This window comes from Saccopteryx bilineata, chromosome 4 (assembly GCF_036850765.1).
Source record: "Saccopteryx bilineata isolate mSacBil1 chromosome 4, mSacBil1_pri_phased_curated, whole genome shotgun sequence".
NCBI classification, from domain to species: Eukaryota; Metazoa; Chordata; class Mammalia; order Chiroptera; family Emballonuridae; genus Saccopteryx; species Saccopteryx bilineata.
In genome coordinates this window covers 164,005,943-164,027,849 of record NC_089493.1, presented here as the reverse complement: position 1 = coordinate 164,027,849, position 21,907 = coordinate 164,005,943, and the positions used below count along the sequence as shown (strand labels likewise).

Here is a 21,907-nt window from a genome sequence, read left to right as displayed (position 1 = left end):
TTTCCTTTCCCACAGCCGTGGCCCGATTGATTCAAATGCATTGGTCCCAGGTGCTGAGGATGGATGGCTCTGTGGAGCATCCATCCTCAGGCACTAAAATTAGCTCAGTTGCTAGCATGGCCTGAGATGGGCAGAGCATCAGCCCCAGAAGGGGGTCACTGGGTGGATCCCAGTCAGGGCGCATGCAGAAATCTATCTCCCCCTCCTCTCACTTAAATAAAATAAATAGATAAATAAATAAGACAGGTTTTGAAAAGATGGAAAAGAGACTCTGTTAACATTATAACTACCAGAACTATGCTGTAAAAGCATCTTGTAGATGCTTCATCGCAGGGCAGGGCCTTGAAAAAGCAGCCCCTCCCTTTCATTTCCAACAAGCAAGACCTAAAGACTGACATCGATGCCTGTGCTTTGTGAGATGTCTGTCTTGGTTTTGGTTTCCCCCAAACAGACCCTAAAACAGGAGTTCAAGTGCAACTAGTTACTTTGGGAGGTGACTCCAGAAAATGCTGGTGGGGAAATGAGGAAGTGAGACAAAGAGGGGAAGGAAGCCACTAAAGGGTGGGCTATAGGATGTTACTACATGGACAACTGTAGCTCAGATCTGCTGGGAACTCTGGAAGACAATGTGGAAGGTGCCTCAGGGTTGTCCCTGCTGAGAGGTAAGGAGGGTGGGCTACACGTGAATTTATGTCATTGGTTGAGAGCTGCTCCCAGAGCTGAGCCATGAACTCCCTGGCACTACCCACTTTCCCTGTACAGAGGCCAGGTGTGTTCCTGTGCCCAGAACCAAGCCCTCAGTTATTTGCAGTAAATGGTCTCTGGCATGTAGCGCTGAGTACTGGGAGGATCTGGGCAGGGCAACAGCAACATCTGCTACACACTGCTGTAGGCTTCCAATCAACATCCTTTAACTGGAGCTGGTCTGAGTGGGTGTCTATTCCTTGAAACTAATCAGCCTCTCACAAAGATATTCCCTTCTTTCCCTCATCTCTCTTAGTAGCTAGGCAAGGCAGTGTAAGTCTCCCTCATTCCTCCTTTCTCTTGCCTCTGTGGTCTTCCCTCTTCACCTCAAAATGTCTTTGAATCTTCACTCATTCTCTTTTCCTTTACTCTGGGCTTGGGATATTTCCTTCCACCTGAGCTTTTGTGCGCACACACATACACTGCTTCCTCCATGGCTGTTCTGTTATCAGTTACCCTCCTTGAATAAGGGCTGGGTGTTCAGAAGAGAGTGTTCTCAAGGCTGCTGAAGCAGCCAGAGCCCACACATAAACTAGGTCTAAGGGTGTCCCTGTCCCGCCCTATGGCTTCTGATTACCCACAATACAAAGTCTACATTCCTGAGCCTGGAATTCAGATGTCTTCCTTTCCCTATGCACCACAATAACCAACAAACATTTACTGAGGGCTTTACTGTATACCAGGCATGGGCCAGGCAACAGGAGGAGCAGTGAATGAAGCAAATACAGCTGCACAGTCCCTGTCCTCACAGAGGTTACAGCACGTAAGGGGTAAAGAAGGAAGAATAGGATAGAGATCATAAGAAGGTTGTCCTTCTCTGAACCAAAAAGCTTTCAGGGGAGAAGCCCAGAACCACCTGCCTTCCTGATCTCCGTGCCCCTCCCATCTGTATTGAGACTCCAATAATTTCAGCCTCCTGGTATTCGCTCTATGCCAGAGTCAGTCTATATGACCAATAGAACATGGCAGAAGTAATGGTATGCCACTTCTGATATTGGGTTATAGAAGACATTGCAGCTTCTGTCTTAGGCGCTCTCTCTCTCATCATTTGCTCTGAGGCTTAGTTGCCATATCAAAAGCACCTCTGTGCCTGACCAGGAGGTGGTACAGTGGATAGAGCATTATCAGCCTGGGACATAGAGGACCCAGGTTCGAAACCCCAAGGTTGCCGGCTTGAGCGCGGGCTCACCAACTTGAGCATGGGATCATAAACATGATCCCAAGGTCACTGGTTTGAAGCCCAAGGTCGCTGGCTTGAGCAAGGGGTACTTGTTCTGCTGCAGCCCCCTGGTCAAGACACATATGAGAAAGCAATCAATGAACAACTAAGGATACTAATGAGCCACAATGAAGAATTGATGTTTCTCATCTCTCTCCCTTCCTGCTTGTCTGTCCCTATCTGTCCCTCTCTCTGTCTTTCTCTCTCTCTCTCTCTCTCTCACACACACACACACACATACACACAAAAAAATAATAATAAAAGCACCTCTGTGAAGAAACAGATGTCCAGCGAATGCCACAGCCACATCAGTGACTGGTCTTAGAAGTAGGTCCTCTGGGGGGCATACTGCAGTGTGTAGAAGATGTTATATTGAGTGGAACACTTGAAACCATGTCAACACAATAATAATAATAATAAAAGTAGATTCTCCCACCCTAGTGAAGCCTTCAGATGACTGCAGACTCAGGCAATGCAGCCTACTGAGAGACCCTAAGCTAAAACCACCTTGCTAAGCTGCTCCCCGACTTCTGACCTTCAGACCATGTGAGCTAATACATTTTTATTTTTTAAGCCACTATATTTTGGGGTAATTTGTTATCCATCAACAGGTAACTAATATACCGCCTTTCACTTTATCCCCTCCTTAATATCCAGGGCCTTTCTGCTTGTGCCATATGGCCCTCATTGTCCACCTGCTCACCAGCATCTCTTGGTGAGCCCAACAGCATTATGACATAATTCCAAAGACGCTTTCAAAACTTTAAAGTTGGCTACAGTCCTACTCACTCTTCTTTCCCTGAGCAGTTTTTCCTTAATTTATGTTCCCATATGCAACTCAAGGGAAAATAAGAAGCTGTAAGTTCCCTGTAGATTCACACTCAGCTCTTCCCCATGGCCTGGTGAGAGTGATTTGGTATGACAGACGTCTCTCTCTGCACCCCTTAGTAGAGCTTCTACTCTGTGAACAAAAGCAGTGAACTTGTCAAAAGTAAATGGAACTTGGACCTCAAAAAATAGGAGTTGAATTTTAAAGCTGGAATTTGTGTTCTGTGAGTGGGCTCCAGACCTGAAAGCGCCCTGCCCTGCTCTGGCGCAGACTCTCTGCGTCATTGGACTGCTCTTTCCACCAACTCTATGTAAACACTTTGGTGGGTGATTTCCTTGAAAGGCATGAAGGAATGACACGCTCAAACATAAAATTGCTGTAAAGCTTTAAGTGCAGGGCTTGGATGTGCTTAGAATAGAATCACAGAGCTGGTGTCTCTATCCATTTAGTCTTGGTTTCCCCCTTCTTGCTTTAATATTCTGTCCTGAGAAGTCCAAAAATTCCCGAGGAACATTAAACCACCTTCCTGCCCCAGGTTACCACCCTAAGATTTGGCATTGAGGGACAATTTCTCCAGGCTTTGTGATAGTCCAGACTAGGACACAAGACAGAAAAGACAGAAGCAGGTTTAGTTATTTTGGCAACATTGGTTGTATTCCTTTCCTTTGGATTGAGTGGAAATTATTCTGCAAGGAAATGAGGAATACATAATACTATTTATGAGCCCTACTCATATACCATATTTATGAGTAGGGTTGTTGTTTTTTTTTATGCACAAGTTTGTTGTTATTTCATTCCTCATAGGAACTAAGTGAGGGAAGATTTGGTGGCAGTTTTAGAACATGGTTTCAAATTCTTTGATCTCCCTCTCACTGAAATGTGGGGTCTATTCTATGTCCTCTCCCCTTGAATATGGGGAGGCTGGTGACCTCTCCGACTATAGACTATGGTGGAAATGATGTTATGTGACTCCCAAGGCCAGGTAATAAAAGGCCATAAAGTGGCCTGACCAGGCGGTGGCACAGTGGATAGAGCATCAGACTGGGATGCAGACGACCCAGGTTCGAGACCCTGAGACTGCCAGCTTGAACGTGGGCTCATCTGGTTTGAGTAAAGCTCACTGGCTTGAACCCAAGGTTGCTGGCTTGAGCAAGGGGTTGCTCAGTCTGCTGTAGCCCCATGGTCAAGGCACATATGAGAAAGCAATCAATGAACAACTAAGGTATCGCAATGAAAAACTAATGATTGATGCTTCTCATCTCTCTCTCTGTTCCTGTCTGTCTGTTCCTATCTATCCCTCTCTCTGACTCTCTGTCTCTGTAAAAAAAAAAAAAAAAAAAAAAAAAAGGCCATAAAGTTCCTGTCTTGTTGGCTGGGATGCTCACTCTTGGAACCTAGAGTCATCATGTAAGAAATCCAAGACTCCAGAGGCCACCATGCTGTAAGGAAGCCCAAGCCATTTGGATAGGCCATGGATAGATGCTCTGGTCAACAGTGCCAATTGAGAAAAGTTTCAAGTCATCCTAGCTGAAGCTCTAAACACCATGAAAAAGGAACAGCCCATCCCCACTGTTCCTTGTCCAAATTATGACACACAGAATCTGTGAGCATAACAAATTGTTTGTTGTGTTTTCAAAGTATAATTGACATACATCATATTAATTTTAGGTGTATAACATAATGATTTGACATTTGTATACACTACAAACGTGATCACCACAATTAGTCCAGCCACCACCCCTCACAAATTGGTTGGGTTTTTTTATGCCACTAAGTTTGGAACTGTTTGTTACAGTAATAGATTATCATAACCGTTGTTTTTTTTGTTTTGTTTTTTTTTGTTTGTTTGTTTTCTTAGTGAGAGAGACAGAGATGGAGAAAGGGACCAACAGGGACAGACAAGAAGGGAGAGAAACGGGAAGCATTAATTTTTCATTGTGCCACCTTAGTTGTTCATTGATTGCTTTCTCATATGTGCTTTGACCAGGGGGCTACAGCAGAGCGAGTGGCCCCTTGCTCAAACCAGCAACCTTGTTCTCAAGCCAGTGATCTTTGGGCTCAAGCCAGCAACCCTGGCGTCATGTCCATGATCCCACATTCAAGTCAGCAACCCCGCGCTCAAGCTGGTGATCCTGCACTCAAGCCAGCAACCTCAGGGTTTCGAACCTGGATCCTCTGTATCCCAGTCTGATGCTTTATCCCCTTTGCCACTACCTGGTCTGGAAAAAGTTTTTTATTCCCGTTGCACAGATGTGGAAACTGAGACTTGATGAAGTTATGTTTTAAGGCTAGTAAGTGGCAAAAGGGTGATTTGAGCTCAGGTATCTGACTATAAACCTCCTTGCTTTTTCAATAGGAACCCAATCAGGGATGGGATATCAAAATTAGCTGGGTGGTGGGGTTGGGGGGAATCATATAGTTGTACTTTTCCTCAGTTGAACCATAACCTAACTCCTGTACTCACCTTCCCATCTCACATACTTCAACTCCTGGGGACATTTGGCAAAGATTAATCCAACTTCTCTGATTTGTTATTGTATGATACTGATCATAGAAAGCTGGAGCAAAATTCCTGAGTCTGGAGGCCTGATCTCCAATAGGTCAGATCTATATGCTGATTTGAGACTGACCCACTTTTCAGGCAGATCCTAACATCCAGGAGATGCTCTGAGCTAGCAACTCTTGAGAACCATCAAAAGTCCTTTAGAGATTAACTTAAAATCTGGGTCCATCTGTGAGGTGGAAGTAAGGCATGTTCGGCTCTTTACCTCCTATGGGGAGGAAATATGGGGACTCTCCTCTCCCTTCCATGTTTACAATGGTGCTGAGGGTTTTATTTCATTAGTTTTATAAAGTCTCTGGAGGTGCCAGATGCCAGGTGCTATAATAACTGTGAAATTTAACTACTTTTTCATCAAGGCAAAATATCCAGCCTCAGAGATTCAAGTGCTGAAAATCTGCTTGTAAATGGCAGACACCCTGTTGTCAACTTTAATAAATTGCAACTGAAGCATGATCAGGCACCAGCTTATCACCACCAGTCCTCTCTGGAGCTCTCACTCTCCGGCAAGAGACAGGCAATAAAATGCAGTCCAGAAGGAGCTGGAGGGAAGCCAGTCCTGCTACCTCTGATGGGTGGGGACTTCCTAAGGGCCATCTTTTTCCCAGAATATACCATTTTCCTTTTAGATGCTCACCATCCCACTCTGCAGACCTTCTTCACCACCTTCCCCACATCCAGTCAGCCCAACCTCCCTGCGCATTAATTTCTGGTGAGTGCTATAGGCTGAGTTTTCTGAAGGTACAGCCTGGCCATTAACCTTTACAGAGCAAAATGCCGACAGTGCTGCATCGTAGGGAGCACACCTTCTATAGTATTTACAGCCACTTTTTCAGATCACAAGGTACTAGGCAAAGAGAGAATTTTGCTTTAATAACAAGCAGGTGCTTAGAATTAATGCAGGGGAGAAAAAGCCATGAAGGGATCTGAGAATCCAGGAGAATCCAGGTCAGACACTGGAGATGGGCAGCACACCACAAGAAAATTCCACTCCTAGTAGCTCGGGCCAATTTTATAAGGAAGGGAAATTAGCATTTACTGGGCTCTTGCTATGTGTCAGGTGCTGTGCAAAATATTTTACATACTTTATGTATTCCTCATTTTAAACCTGTAAGGTCTCATTTTAAGAATGAGTAAACTGAGGCTCAGGAAAAATGTAATTAAATAAGGTTAATTATACCAAATGACACAGCTAGTGTGGGAGGGACCTGGGATTCAATCCCAGATTTGTTTAGTCCGCATTCTTTATTTTATCTACTGCTGGAAAGAGGTACTTATTATCCTTGCCTTTGCACAGATATCCCAGTGTGTGACCTCCACCCTCCTCAAATGAAAATATAATAGAATAAAAGTTATTTCTAACATGTTTAAATAAACTTTTTTAAAAAATTGATTTTAGAGAGAGGTGAAGGGAGAGAGAGAGAAAGAGAAACACTGACTTGTTATTCCACTAATTTATGTATTCATTGGTTGATTCTTGTGTGCTCCCTGACTGAGGATTGAACCTGAAACCTTGGCATATTGAGACGATGCTCTAATCAACTGAGCTACATGGCCAGGGCCCTAACATGTTTATAGAATGACCTGAATGAAAGGATCTCTTATACCCCTTGAGAAGGTCCCAGGAGAAATTCTGAACTTACTCAGAACCATGGAAGCACCCGCCATTCCTAATTCTGCTTCCTAATCTCCCTCAAGTCTCACCAAGCCAAGCCTAAACACCCAATCATCCACAGTGCTTCTCAAGTACCTTTCTCTTCATTAAATTCACTAAAGAGGCCCTGCCTCCTGCCTGGTTGACTCAGTGGTAAAGCATAAGCCTGGCATGTGGATGTCCCAGGTTCTATTCTCGGTCAGGGCACGCAGGAGAAGCAACCATCTGCTCATCTGTTTCTCCACCCCCACTTTCCCTTCTCTCTCTCTCTCTCTCTCTCTCCCCCCCCTCTCTTTCTCTCTCTCTCTCTCCCTCTCCACAGCCATGGCTTGATTTGTTCAATCACATCAGCCCCAGGTGCTGAGGATGGCTCTGTAGAGCCTCCACCTCAGGTGCTAAAAATAGCTCAGTTGCAAGCACGGCAGAACATCAGCCCCAGGCGGCGGTTGCTGGGTGGATCCTGGTTGGGGCAGAGGTGGGAGTTCGTCTCTCTATCTCCCCTCATCTCACTTGGAAAGAAGAAGAAGAAGAAAAAAAAGTAAAATAAATAAATAAATAAATTCATTAAAAGATAACTCCAAATACCATCTCTTGAGGCTATACACTGATGTCCAGCCATTTTGCCCACCCTCATAAAACTCAGTGTTTTAAGCAGGGCCAGGGAGGGTCTTCCACTTGTCAGCCACATCATAAGCCACCACTGACACATCATCACCCAAGCCCAATGGTCCCTTTGGATCAGGAAGCTCTGCTGCTTTGGAGCCAGACATGGGGCAGGAGGTTCTTGGGGGCCCAACCTCTCTAATATACTCCCTCAGAATATTGCCAAGGAGTGGGGTTCCGTTCTGCATAGCTTGGAAGATCCTAGACTTCAGATTTCTTCCAATCTGTCTGTGCTCCGGGGCAACCTCCTCTCTCCCACCAATTCTAGGACCCTAGTGCATACAATCTCATCAATGAGTACGGTTTGGGAGAAAAGAATGAGACACAAAATGGAAACTTTCTGCTCACTCCTCATTATTTCCCATGGCAGGGAAACCACTGTTCATTCAGCTGCAGGCCAAAAATGTGAGAATCACTTCCAATTCCTTTCTCTTATGCTCTGTAATATTCAATCCATCAGCCTATTGCCTTTACTTCAAAACATATCCAGAATCGAACCACTTTTCACCACCCTCAATACTACCACCTTCGTGCAAGTGCCCATCGTCTCTTATTTGGACTACTGCACTCCTAACTAGTCTTCCTGCTTCAATTCTCACTCCCTTTAGTCTATTTTGTGCACAGTATCTAGAACTGCACTGTCTAATAACAGTAGCTTCTACCCACGTGTGCCTATTTAAATATAAATTTAAATTAGTTAAAATTAAATAAATTAAATTTTAATTCCCTTAGTCATACTTACCACATTTCAAGTGCCACATGCAGCCAATAGCTACCATACTGGACAGAGTACACATGCAACATTTCCATGACTGAAGACAAACTTCTAGTTCACAGCACTGATCTAGAGTAGGACTTTTAACTCTTCAGTCAGATCATATCTCTCCACCTGCTTAAAATGCTTCAATTATTTTCCATCATACTTACAAAAAAAAATATCCACAGACCTGACCATGATCTCCAGATGTTAAGCAGTCGGATCTCCTGCTATGCCTCCTGTCTCATTTCCATCTCTTATTTCCATTCGAGGCCAGTTGCAACCTCTGGCCTTGCATACACCAGTCACGCTTCTTCTCCAGGGCCTTCGCATTTGCTATTCCCTTTGCCTTGAACACTCTTCCCTTAAATAATCATATGGCCCACTTCTTCACTTCATTTAGATCTGCTCAATGCCGCCTCTCCCACGAGTCCTTCATCTTTTTGAAAAAGGAGCCATGTCCTCTCCCTCCAGTCCAGTTGCTCTCTAGCTACTTGTTCCGCTCTTGATCTCTTTACACTTTTCACTGCCTGACATTCTATTACATATTCATTTATTTATTGTCTGCCTCTCCCACTAAAACCCATGCTCCATGAAGACAAAGGCTTTGTGGTTTTGTTCACTGCTCTATCCCCTTGCGCCTAGACTCTGAGAGATTCATGAATTGTTTATTGATTTATTGACTGCATGGTTTTTGTACTGCAAATGTTCCTGAGGCAGAGAATTACAAAAGACTTGGCCACATTCTTGGAATGGGGAGGAGTGGAAAAAATGTAGAGAAAACAAATGAGGTAGTATCTTAATAAATTATCCTGTTATAAACCTATATTAAAACATTTGGGCATAGGCAGTGATGCACAGTGGGTAGAGTGTCGACTTGGAGTTCTGAGGTTGCCAGTTAGAGGCCCTGGGCTTGCCCAGTCAAGGCACATATGACAAGCAATCAAAGAACAACTAAAGTGAAGCAGCTAGGAGTTGAAGCTTTTTGTTCCCCACTCTCTGTAAAATCAATAAATAAAACCTTAAAAAAGAAAGAATTCTGTACCGAGTGTGTGAGTGTGTGTATAATCTTATGCTTCTATGAGGCTTGTTTTGAAACACTGAATTTGGTCCACAGTGTTTGATATATTAGGAAATAATTTGAATACAAATGCAAATTTCACATTTGCTCCCATACCACTTTATCCACAGGAAACACCAGGTGAGTGCAGAAAAATGCCTTCACCGGAACCAATACACGTAGAAATACACCACACATAACACATGTAGTGAACTGAGCTACTTCAACTTAGCACGTGTGTTATGAGCCACATCCATCCACACAACTTTTCATCAAAGTTCAGCCCGCCTTCTACCACTTCACAGTAACTCACAAGCTGCAACTTTTCTGACACCCACTTCCACTAACAAACTTCAGGTCCTTGTCAAGTCAAAGTGCCATACTACTATAGTATTTGGTTTTCAAAAGTATTTAATATCTGTAGAGCTGTGCTACCATTTTTATTAGGTCTCTATCTTTTTTCATTGTGTGAAGCTTCTACTATTAACTCCCATTCCCATTTTCCCATAAGCTCTGAGGGATTTTCAGGAGCACACAAGTCACCTTGTGACAGAACTGACTGTCCCTGGGCACATCTACCCTCCCCATCATCCCCCCACTAGAGGAAAAGCACCTGAAAGGCAGGAAGTGTTTTGTATTCCTTTTTAAATCCTCAAGCCCCACCTCCCGACCCCAAGAATGCACATGTAATAGATGGTCATGAAATACATGTTGCTTAATTTATTCCACCCTGGCCTCCTTTCAGAAGATCCGCCATTAGATTCTATCAAACTGAGCTTGGAACAGGTGTGGTTAAAGGAACTGTGAAAAACTGCCCAAGGGACCTGACCAGGCAGTGGCGCAGTGGACAGAGTGTCGGACTGGGATGTGGAAGACCCAGGTTCGAGCCAGCTTGGGTGCCGGCTCATCTGGTTTGAGCAAAAAGCTCACCAGCTTGAGCCCAGGATCGCTGGCTCGAGCAAGGGGTTACTCGGTCTGCTGAGGGCCCGCGGTCAGGGCACATATGAGAAAGCAATCGATGAACAATGAAGGTGTCGCAGTGAAAAACTGATGATTGATGCTTCTTATTTCTCTCCATTCCTGTCTGTCTGTCCCTGTCTATCCCTCTCTCTCTCTGAAAAAAAAAAAAAAAGAATTAAAAACTGCCCAAGGAAGGTTTCTGTTGGTGGCTTGTCCTCCAAGAGCTAGAAAGAGGGGTGTCCCTCTGCAGGGAACCATTAACTTTCATCTGAGTGAATGGGAGCCAACTCTGTCCCCCACAACATCCCCAAAGGTGGAGAGTCCCCAGGCGGTGGAGCAAGTGCAGGCATAGGGCCCTGGATATTGCCAGCAGTAGGTCCTCAGCGCCCCACTAAGGATGCAGCAGCTCCTGTAGTGAGGCCCCTTGTAAGATATATTAACATTACAAACTTAATGGACCAGAAAGGGAAAAAATTAACATAAATGACCTTCTGTGAAATCCTGCCTTCCTTGGTAGCTAGAGAAAAAGTTCATTGCGGTGCCAGAGGAAAATCAGGCCGTGGGAGGCAGAGGCCTTAATGGGCTACAATATCACCTCTGACCCCCCTCAAAAACAATAACTCAAAAAACCCCCCACAAAAACCCCACAATAACTCCCCACTCATCTGGGCCCAGTAACAAACTACGCAGGGCAAGTGGCACAGAGAAGCTGGTTTCTTTCTAGTGCTTTGTTGCAACGTGGGCTTTTTATAGATTTTGCTGGGTTTGCAATGCTTTCCTTGGGGAGATGGTAACTTCTTCCTATCTGGGGAACCATGGGGGTGTCCCTGAACCCCACTGGGCCTCCCTAAGTCCTTGTAGTGAGTGACAGTCATCTTTATTAGGAAACTACTCCAAGGCCTCTTCGGATGGAAAAGATATATTTCTCTGCCACTTCCATACGCCCTGGCCCCTCATGCAGTGAGGCTAAGCAGGAGAGCAGAATCCCCTGTATGAAATCTTGAGTTTCCAGGCTGAAGAGAGAGATGTGAGAAGGAGTTGATGGAAAAAGGGTACACACAGCAAGGCAGCAAGATGGCATTAGAGAAGCAAATTAGACAATGGCTGAGAGATGCCCTGGAATGACCAGGGGACTATATTATTGTTATTATTATTATTATAACTACTTTAGAGAGCTAGAGGAAGGGAGAGAGGGAGAAACACCAACCTGTTGTTCCACTCATCCATGCATTCATTGTTTGATTCCTGCACGTGCCCTGAATAGGGGTTGAACCCACAACTCTGGCAAATTGGGACAACACTCTAACCAACTGAGCTACCTACGACTCAGGAGAACATAAATAACAGCAATGCCGAGACACAATATTAAGTTATTGGCAGTGTAGTATGGGCCCCTTCTGTTTCCCTCAAGCTTTTAGTGAGTCTACCACACATAGTCTTGAATTAGAGATGATTTGGAAAGTGAAGAGATATTTGCAGCATAAGGGGAGAAAAAAATGAGGCACATAGTAGGTCAAGAATTCAGAAGAAACAGGTAATAAGAGCAATATTTTAATAGTAATTAATATAGTAGCAGGTACAATGCTAAGTGCTTTATATTTGTATATTGCTGGTAACTCATTTAATGCTATACCAACTCTGCAAAGAAGGAGCTTTAACTATCTCCATTTTATGTATGTATGTATGTATGTATGTATTTATTTATTTTTTATTTTTAAATTTTTTTTCAGAGCCAGAGAGAGAGATAGACAGGAATAGACAGACAGGAACGGAGAGAGATGAGAAGCATCAATCATTAGTTTTTCGTTGCGCATTGTGAAACCTTAGTTGTTCATGATTGCTTTCTCATATGTGCCTTGACTGGGGGGCTACAGCAGACCGAGTGACCCTTTGCTCTAGCCAGCGACCTTGGGCTCAACTTGGTGAGCTTTGCTCAAACCAGATGAGCCCACACTCAAGCTGGAAACCTCGGGGTCTTTTTTTTTTTTTTTTTTTTTTCATTTTTAGAGAGGAGAGAGAGAAGGAGAGAGAGGAGAGAGAGACAGAGAGAAAGAAGAGGGAGGAGCTGGATGCATCAACTCCCGTATATGCCTTGACCGGGCAAGCCCAGGGCCTCGAACCGGCGACCTCAGCATTTCCAGGTCGACGCTTTATCCACTGCACCACCACAGGTCAGGCAACCTCAGGGTCTTGAACCTGGGTCCTCCATATCCCAGTCCGATGCTCTATCCACTGTGCCACCGCCCAGTCAGGCTGGGATATCCCTATTTTTATATACAAGGAAACTGAGGCACAAAGAAGTTAAAAATGAATACAAGGTCACACCACTAGTAAGTGACAGTGCTGGGATGTAAACCCAGGCTCCAAAGCCATTCTCTTAAACACTATACACTACTGTCTCTCAAGAGGTCCCAAAGACAGAGCTCAGGACATGGATTTCCTATTGTACTGGACGGTCAATATGGGACACTGAGGACCCAGGTTCGAAACCCTGAGGTTGCTGGCTCGAGCACAGGCTCATCCAGCTTGAGCACGTGGTCTCCGGCTTGGGCATGAGATCATAGACAGGATCACATGATCATTGGCTTGAGCCCAAAGATCATTGTCTTGAAGCCCACGGTTGCCAGCTTGAGCCCAAGGTCACTGGCTTGAGCAAGAGGTCACTGAGTCAGCTGGTGTGCCTCCTCCACCCCCGTCAAGGCACGTATGAGAAGCAATCAAGGAACAACTAAAGTGATGCAACTACAAACTGATGCTTGTAATCTCTCTCCTTTCCTGTCTTTCTCTCTCTCTCTTTCTCTTACTTAAAAGAAAAAAGTAGAAAGGTAGGGCTAGGTGATGCCCAAAATTCTTTCCTGCATTAACGGTCTTTGAGAACAAGACACGGTTCCTTCCATGGAATAGGTTGTGGTATTGTGGGGAGGACACATATCCGGAACAAGTAAAACAGCTGTCTGTGAACAGTTAGAGAGCCTACAAGGCAGTAAAGGATCCAGTGTGAGGTCTTTGGGTCAAAATGATGCATGTTGGGTGCAATGCTTCTGGAAAAGGAAAAAGCAGAGATTTCATGCAGGAGGTAGACTCCTGCAGAACAGTAGTAGGCTAGGCTCTTTAGGTCCTGGAGTCTCATTACAAGTATTTCCCAGTCCTAGCCACCTTGTTCAGGCTCCTTCCTCCCTCTCTTTCCTTCCATTTCCCAGACTTCTTATCAAATCAGCAAAACACAAAGGAGCGCCTTGTGGGGAGCTGGGAGCAGAAAGGCCAAGGCTGGGTTGGTCAGTGAGTCAGCAGGGACACGAGCTACAAAGGCTCTGGTTCCTGCAAATGGTCTGTATCTCAATCTGAAGAAAAATATGGACTTCCTATATCATATCAAATCACCTTTTCCTTTTTAAAAAAATTTTTTTTAAATTTTTTTTACAGGGACAGAGAGAGAGTCAGATAGCGGAATAGATAGGGACAGACAGACAGGAATGGAGAGATGAGAAGCATCAATCATCAGTTTTTCGTTGTAACACCATAGTTGTTCATTGATTGCTTTCTCATATGTGCCATAACCTCGGGCCTTCAGCAGACTGAGTAACCCCCCGCTCAAGCCAGTGACTTTGGGTCCATGTTAGTGAGCTTTTTGCTCAAGCCAGATGAGCCCGTGCTCAAGCTGGCAACCCCAGGGTCTCGAACCTGGGTACTTCTGCATCCCAGTCCGATGCTCTATCTACTGCGCCACCGCCTGGTCAGGCACCTTTTCTTTTTTAATTGAGATATAATTCACCTAGCATAATACTATCTTAAAATGTACAATTCAGCTCTGACTGGGTAGTTCACTTGGTTAGAACATCATCCCAATTCGCCAGGGTTGCAGGTTCAATCGCCTATCAGAGCACAGACAGAATCAACCAATGAATGTGTAAGTAAGTGAAACAACAAATCAGTGTTTCTCTCTCTCTTTCTCTCTCTTCCTTCCTCTCTCTCCACAACAAACACATTTGAAAAATTTAGTGGTTTTTGATATATCCACTAAGTTGTGCAACATCACCACTATCTAACACTAGAACATTTTATCACCCCAGCAAGAAACCCTATATCTATTTCTGTAGTTATTTCTCACTCACCCCAGCCCTGGCCACCACTAATCTACTTCCTGTCTCTATGACTTTGCATATTCTGAATATTTTATATGAAAGGAATCATATATAACCTGACCAGTGGTGGCACAGAGAATAGAGCATCGACCCAGAATGCTGAGGTCCCAGTTGGAAACTCTGAGGTCGTCAGCTTGAGCACGGGATCATTGGCATGATCTCAAGGTCACTGGCTAGAGCCCAAGATGGCTGGCTTGCACAGGGGTCACTGGCTTGGCTTGAGCCCCCTGCCCCAGTCAAGGCATATAATGAGAAGCGACTAATGAACAACTAAAGTGAAACAACTAGGAGTTGATATTTTCCATCTCTCTTCTCCCTCTCTCTCCTTGCTTGTCTGTCTCCCCCTCCCCGCTGTCAAAAATAAATAAATAAATAAATGGAATCATATAATTTGCAGTCTTTTGTGTCTAGCTTCTTTTATTTGGCATAATATTTTCAAAATTCATCTTTGTTGTAGCATGTACCAGTACTTCATTCCTACTGGCTCCAGCAGCTTCCTTTTCAGGTAAACTGACCTGTATTCTGTATAACTACCTGACTCTCTAGTTATAAAAGGTGGCAGTTTGGCCTGTGACCTCAGTCCCAGAGAACTGGTTGATTTTCAGTTTGTTCAGTTTTTTTCTTATTATGAGGCAGCTGGGATTTTGATTGAAACTGAGTTGAATCTGTAGATTAACTTGAGGAGTATTGCCATCTTAACAATATTGAGTCTTCCATGGATATGGAACGTCTTTCCATTTATTTAGGTTTCCTTTAATTTCTTCTTCCTTTCTCTTTCTCTCTCTTTTTTTTTTTTTACAGAGACAGAGAGTCAGAGAGAGGGACAGATAGGGACAAATAGGAAGGGAGAGAGATGAGAAGCATCAATTCTTCCTTGCGGCACCTTAGTTCACTGATTGCTTTCTCATATGTGCCTTGACCAGGGGGCTACAGCAGAGCAAGTGACCCCTTGCTCAAGCCAGCTACACTGGGCTCAAGCCAATGTTGGGCTTCAAGCCAGCGACCATGAGGTTATGTCTATGATCCCACGCTCAAGCCGTGACCCCGCACTTAAGCTGGTGAGCCCGTGCTCAAGCTGGATGAGCCCGCACCCAAGCCGGTAACCTTGGGGTTTCAAACCTGGGCCCTCCCCTTTCCTGTCTGACACTCTATCCACTGCACCACCACCTGGTCAGGCTCTTTTAATTTCTTTCAACAATTTTTTTTTTTCATTTTTCCAAAGCTGGATACGGGGAGGCAGTCAGACAGACTCCCGCATGCGCCCAACCGGGATCCACCTGGCATGCCCACCAGGGGGCGATGCTCTGCCCATCCGGGGCGTTGCTCTGTTGCATCCAGAGCCATTCTAGCGCCTGAGGCAGAGGCCACAGAGCCATCCCCAGCGCCCGGCCCATCTTTACTCCAATGGAGCCTTGGCTGAGGGAGGGGAAGAGAGAGACAGAGAGGAAGGAGAGGGGGAGGGGTGGAGAAGCAGATGGGTGCCTCTCCTGTGTGCCCTGGCCGGGAATCGAACCTGGGACTCCTGCACACCAGGCCGACACTCTACCGCTGAGCCAACCGGCCAGGGCCTCAACAATATATTTCTTTTTTTCAGTGTACCTTTGCTTAATTTTTGTCCTTCCCAAGTTCAGCTGCTGCAGAGTTGAAGGGTTAAGATATAAGAAGGGGCAGCGGGTGTTGTCAGTATTTCTGAGCTAGGTGCAAGGCCAGAACTCCCCTGGGATGACACACGCTGGGTGCTGGGCTGTTACCTAAGGGCCTTCATGCTGACATGCTAGGCACAGCACATGCCTGGCACTGTCCCACTCCGGGCCACTCACTGGCTCTCCATTCTCAAATGCTGAGATGGAAAATCTGTCAGACTCATTATTCCGGGAAAGCATCCTCTTCTTGGGCCAGCCCTGGAGCAACAGCCCAGTCTGGTCCCTGACACCAGTCAGGATCCTAAAGTCTGGTCCCCAGATCTTATCTGCCCTTGAAATTTCTCTTGCCAGGAAGGACAAGGTGTCTTCTCCAGGAATGTCATTGGCAGAGAGGACAAGAACCATGCAAATTTATTTCCAAGTCTTACCCTAATCACATCAAAGTCCTTTGTAAGGAGTCTTCTGGCCTAACCGGAGTTTGATAATTACAAATTATTTCTAGCAAAAATGCTGACTGAGGGAAGGCAAGTTAGAGCAAATTTGATTCATATTAAAACCATGGTCAGATCATCATGAACTCTCAGGATATTTATTTTTCCATCAACCCCTCCCTGGTTCCCCACCTCCCTTTTTGGCCTGGCTGAGCTGGAGACTAGCTTAATACAAATAACAGCATTAAAATAAAATCACCCAAAAGCTCAGGGGAACATGCCTGAGTAATGGAGAAGATAATAAGGTTGGACAACTACCCCAGCCCTCTCCTCTTACTCCCTTAAGGCAGGCAAAGGTTCACGACTGATTTGGGATCTGTCTAACAGTAAATAGGAAGAAAACTATTGCTTAAGTGGTTTAAGGAAAAAAAATGTAATATGTACCAGATCACTATCACTTCACTGATACTCAGTCTGAAGTAGTTTCCGCTTTCTAAATTATGATGCAGGAGCTGTGGGTGGTAAACAAAACAAAGAGATAAAGCCATGAGACATAAACTAACAGAGATGGCTTTGTTTCTTCATTCGTTCATTCATTCTTTCATTCATTCATTCATCAAACACTTAAGAGTTGACTGTCCCAGGCACTGCGCTGGTTGCAAAAGTAGAGATGAAAAAGGTGGGGTAAACTGTGCCTGCCCCCTAGTATAAGAGGAGAGGTAGACTCTTCCCCTTGGCTTGGATTGGAGCAAGGAGGGTAGGGAGTGGTCATCTCACCTCTGCCTCAAGGGGCTGGGAATTAGAGCTACTAATGCATCACTTAAAAAAGAAGGAAAAGCCTGACCAGGTGGTGGCGCAGTGGATAGAGCCTCGGACTGGGATGCAGAGGACCTCGAGACCCCGAGGTCGCCAGCTTGAGCGAGGGCTCATCTGATTTGAGCAAAATCCCACCAGCTTGGACCCAAGGTCGCTGGCTCCAGCAAGGGGTTACTCGGTCTGCTGAAGGCCCACGGTCAAGGCACATATGAGAAAGCAATCAATGAACAACTAAGGTATTACAACGCGCAATGAAAAACTAATGATTGAGGCTTCTCATCTCTCTCCATTCCTGTTTGTCCTTGTCTATCCCTCTCTCTGACTCACTCGCTGTCTCTGTAAAAAATAAATAAATAAATTAAAAAAAAAAAAAAAAAAAAAAGAAGGAAAAAAGCCTGACCTGTGGTGGCGCAGTGGATAAGGCCTCAACCTGGAAACGCTGAGGTTGCTGGTTCAAAACCCTGGGTTTGCCTGGTCAAGGCACATATGGGAGTTGATGCTTCCTGCTCCTCCCTTCTTCTCTCTCTCTCTCTCTTTCTTCCCTCTCTATGATAAATAAATAAAATCTTTAAAAAAAAAAAAAAAAGAAGGAAAAAAGCCTGACAAAGCAGTGGCACAGTGGATAGAGCATCAGACTGGGATGTAGAGGACCCAGGTTTGAGACCCTAAGGTCGCCAGTTTGAGCATGGGCTCATCTGGTTTGAGCAAAAGCTCACCAGCTTGGACCCAAGGTTGCTGGCTCGAGCAAGGGGTTACTAGGTCTGCTGAAGGCCCACAGTCAAGGCACATATGAGAAAGCAATCAATGAACAACTAAGATGTTGCAATGAAGAACTGATGATCGATGTTTCTCATCTCTCTCCATTCCTGTCTGTCTGTCCCTATCTATCCCTCTCTCTGACTCTCTCTCTGTCTCTGTAAAAAAAAAAAAAAAAAAAAAAAAGATTATAAAGAAAAACCAAGAAGCCCGACCAGGTGGTGACGCTGTGGATAGAGGGTCAGAATGGGATGCAGAGGACCCAGGTTTAAAACCCCAAGGTCGCCAGTTTGAGCACAGGCACACCAGCTTGAGCACAGGGTCACTCAGTCTGCTGTAGCCCCTTGGTCAAAGCACATATGAGAAAGCAATCAAAGAACAACTAAGGAGCTGCAATGAAGACTTGATGCTTCTCATCTCTCCTCCTTCCTGTCTGTCTGTCCCTATCTGTCTCTGTCTGTCACAAAAAAATAAATAAATAAAAGAAAGAAAGAAAGAAAAAGAAAAAAAGAAAAACCAAGAAGAGTATCTGAACCTAAAAGGTAACACTTGGTAGAAGCTGCTGCCCAGCACATGGAACTCCTCTCTGCTTACCTTCCCAAGAGAGGGTAAGAATAAGGAAGAAGATGGCTGAGAAGGGCCTTGAGTTACGTGGAGAAGTGTTCATGTCCCAGCTCTCACTGGAATAGCAGCAGCATTACACTCCAGGCCAAGTCATTTGAGAGCAGCTGAAGGTGGCTTTACCTTATTACCACAAAAATTCTATGGCTTTTTATTGTTGTGCATGGCGGTCATATATTCGGCTCCTCCAGGGCCTGAATGTTTGGTGAGAGTCATCTTTAAAATCTTCTCTCAGTGTGAAATGGATTGCTGCATTTCCAGGGCTTAATTGTCCTCACCAGCTAAAAGCACTGTGCCAGTAATGAAAATACATCCACTCTTTTTATCAAGAAAAAAGGATAATAACTCAGCCGGCTTTAGCTTACATTTTATTGAACATCAGCCGGCTTGTTTCTAAGGACATCTCTGGTATGAGGCTCAGAAAGCTGGGGGCTGGGAGACACTGGGGAACAGTGTGCGAGAGCAGAGGGCAAAAGGGTGTCCCAAGGCTGCCTCCTTACTCCTCAGAGAGTCTAGATTTCCAAGATGACACTTTCCTGTCCCAAAAAGCTAGAGGATGTGACTACTCAAAATTTAAAACCCCTTTTCTCATGGAATAAGAATGACAGCAACAGCAATAATAATTAACTATGGCACATCACCGTTTTCAAAGGATACGCAGACACTCCCTCACTGGATCCTTGCAATTGCCCCCAAAAGACTAGCAGAACAAATGTTGTGTCATTTCTTTCTTTCTTTCCTTCTTTTTAAAATTAATTTTAGAGCAAGAGAGAGATAGAAACATTGATCTCTTTCTGTATGTACCCTGACCTGACCGAGAATCAAACTGACAGCCTTTGCACTTTGGGGCGATGCTCTAACCAACCAAGCTGTGCAGCCAGGGCTGTTGTGTCATTTCTAGAGATAATGAAAGTAGGACTTAACGAAGGGAAGTGACTTACCCAGTGTTATCAGCCAGTTTTGGAGTTAGCGTCTGAGAGTTGAGCTGGACAGTCTCTCTTCTTTTTTTAAGCAGACTTAATTCACTTTATTTATTTTGTATAAAATTATGTGGTGGCCATAGGTGGAGCCTGGGCCTTCTGCACCAAAACTGTGATGTGGGTCTTTGCAAGATGGTCAGTGAATTCCTGATAGGGAGACTTGGCAAATACAGGCTCTTTCCAGAGGTCAGGGGTGAGAGAGCTGTAGATATTAGAGATGGCATCAAAGGTGGCCTTGGCAAAGTTGCCCAGGGTGGAGTGCAGCCCCTGGCTGATGGGTAGTGGTCATCGATATCAGCTGTCAGCAGAAGTTCTTGGGCACAGGGGCTGAGATAATGCCAGTGCCCTTGGGGACAGGGATGAGGTGCACTAGCACAGAGCCACAGTGGCCAGTCACTTTGCAAGGATGACATAGAGCTTGCCAATCTTGTTCCCCCAGTAGCCTTGCTGCACAGAGACAGTAGAGAGCTTGGCCAGGATGATGGTCCCATGGATGGCAGTGGCTACTTCATTTGAGCATGTAATATCCAGACCAACATGTCTATTGTAGTCCCCAATGGCGACAAATGCCTTGAACCAGGTCCTCTGGTCAATGCATGTCTGCTTGGCATGGGCATAATCTTCAAAACCTCACCCTTAAGGGATGTGCCAGAAAAAAGTCAATGATTTCAGATTCCTTGATAGGCAGGGAGAAGAAACAGAGCTCCTCCAGAGATCTGATCTTCATGTCCTTACCCAGGTGGCACAGCTTGGTGACAGGGATCCACTCCTTGTCCTTGTCCTTGCCTTTTCCAGTTCCATGACCTTGGCCTCAACCTTGACCTCAGTCCCGATGCCACTGCCATATCCAACATGGAAGCCACCACGGCCTCCCATTTCAGGGTCCCTGGGCCCTCTGAGCCCTTCTGCAGATGGCCAGTGTTATCTGCCACTTGGTGTTTCCTCGAAAAAAGAAGCTTTTTTCTTTTTTAAGCTGCACAGTCTTTCTATTTTTTATTTTTTTTTTTTGTATTTTTCTGAAGTTGGAAACGGGGAGGCAGACAGACTCTCGCATGCGCCTGACTTTGATCCACCAGGCACGCCCACCAGGGGGCGATGCTCTGCCCATCCGGGGCGTCGCTCTGTTGCAACCAGAGCCATTCTAGCCCCTGAGGCAGAGGCCACAGAGCCATCCTCAGTGCCTGGGCCAGCTTTGCTCCAATGGAGCCTTGGCTGCGGGAGGGGAAGAGAGAGACAGAGAGGAAGGAGAGGGGGAGGGGTGGAGAAGCAGATGGGCGCTTCTCCTGTGCGCCCTGGCCAGAAATCGAACCCGGGACTCCTGCATGCCAGGCCGACACTCTACCACTAGGCCAACCAGCCAGGGCTGTACAGTCTTTCTATAACTTTATACCCAGATGTGGAGCAGCTTCTATGGTGGGGGAATCCTGGAGGGAGTAACTGGTGCAAAATGAAGTAAAAGACCTATAGAAATTTACACAGTTCTGGAAGATTGCATTTGAAGAATCTGAAACAAGCTCTACATTCTCTCAATTCTATCTCCATAAAAATATTTTTTAAGGCTTTATTTACTGTATTTTTCGCTCCATAAGATGCATTTTCCCCCTAAAAAGTGGAGGGGGAAATGCCCGTGTGTCTTAATGGAGCGAAAAATACGGTATTTTATTAAATATTTTAACACACCATTTGGTTCAGAGTTTTTTTTTTTCTTATTTTCCTCCTTAAAACTCTAGATTGTCTTATGGTCAGGTGTGTCTTATAGAGCAAAAAATACGGTATTCATTTTAGAGAGGAGAGAGAGGAAGAAAGAGAAGGAGGAGGAGCAGGAAGCATCAACTTTCATATGTGCCCTGACCAGGCAAGCCCAGGGTTTCAAACTGGCAACCTCAGCATTCCAGGTCAACACTTTATCCACTGCGCCACCACAGGTCACACTTGCTCCATAAGCTCCTCTTACATGTGTTCCAGCCACTCTGGCCTCCTATGGTCAATATTCTTGAGCACCAACTTACAGCCAGCTGTGCCCCTCTTCTTCCTTGTTCACAGAAGTCTGGTTTTGTCAGAAATTGAAAGTT

The 21,907-nt window shown here is 45.2% G+C and overlaps 1 pseudogene; it reads right to left on the bottom strand.

Moving 5' to 3' along the window:
- Positions 1-19,901: 19,901 nt before the first annotated feature.
- LOC136335930 (small ribosomal subunit protein uS5 pseudogene) lies at positions 19,902-20,711 on the bottom strand (annotated as a pseudogene).
- Between the last annotated feature and the right edge of the window lie 1,196 nt (positions 20,712-21,907).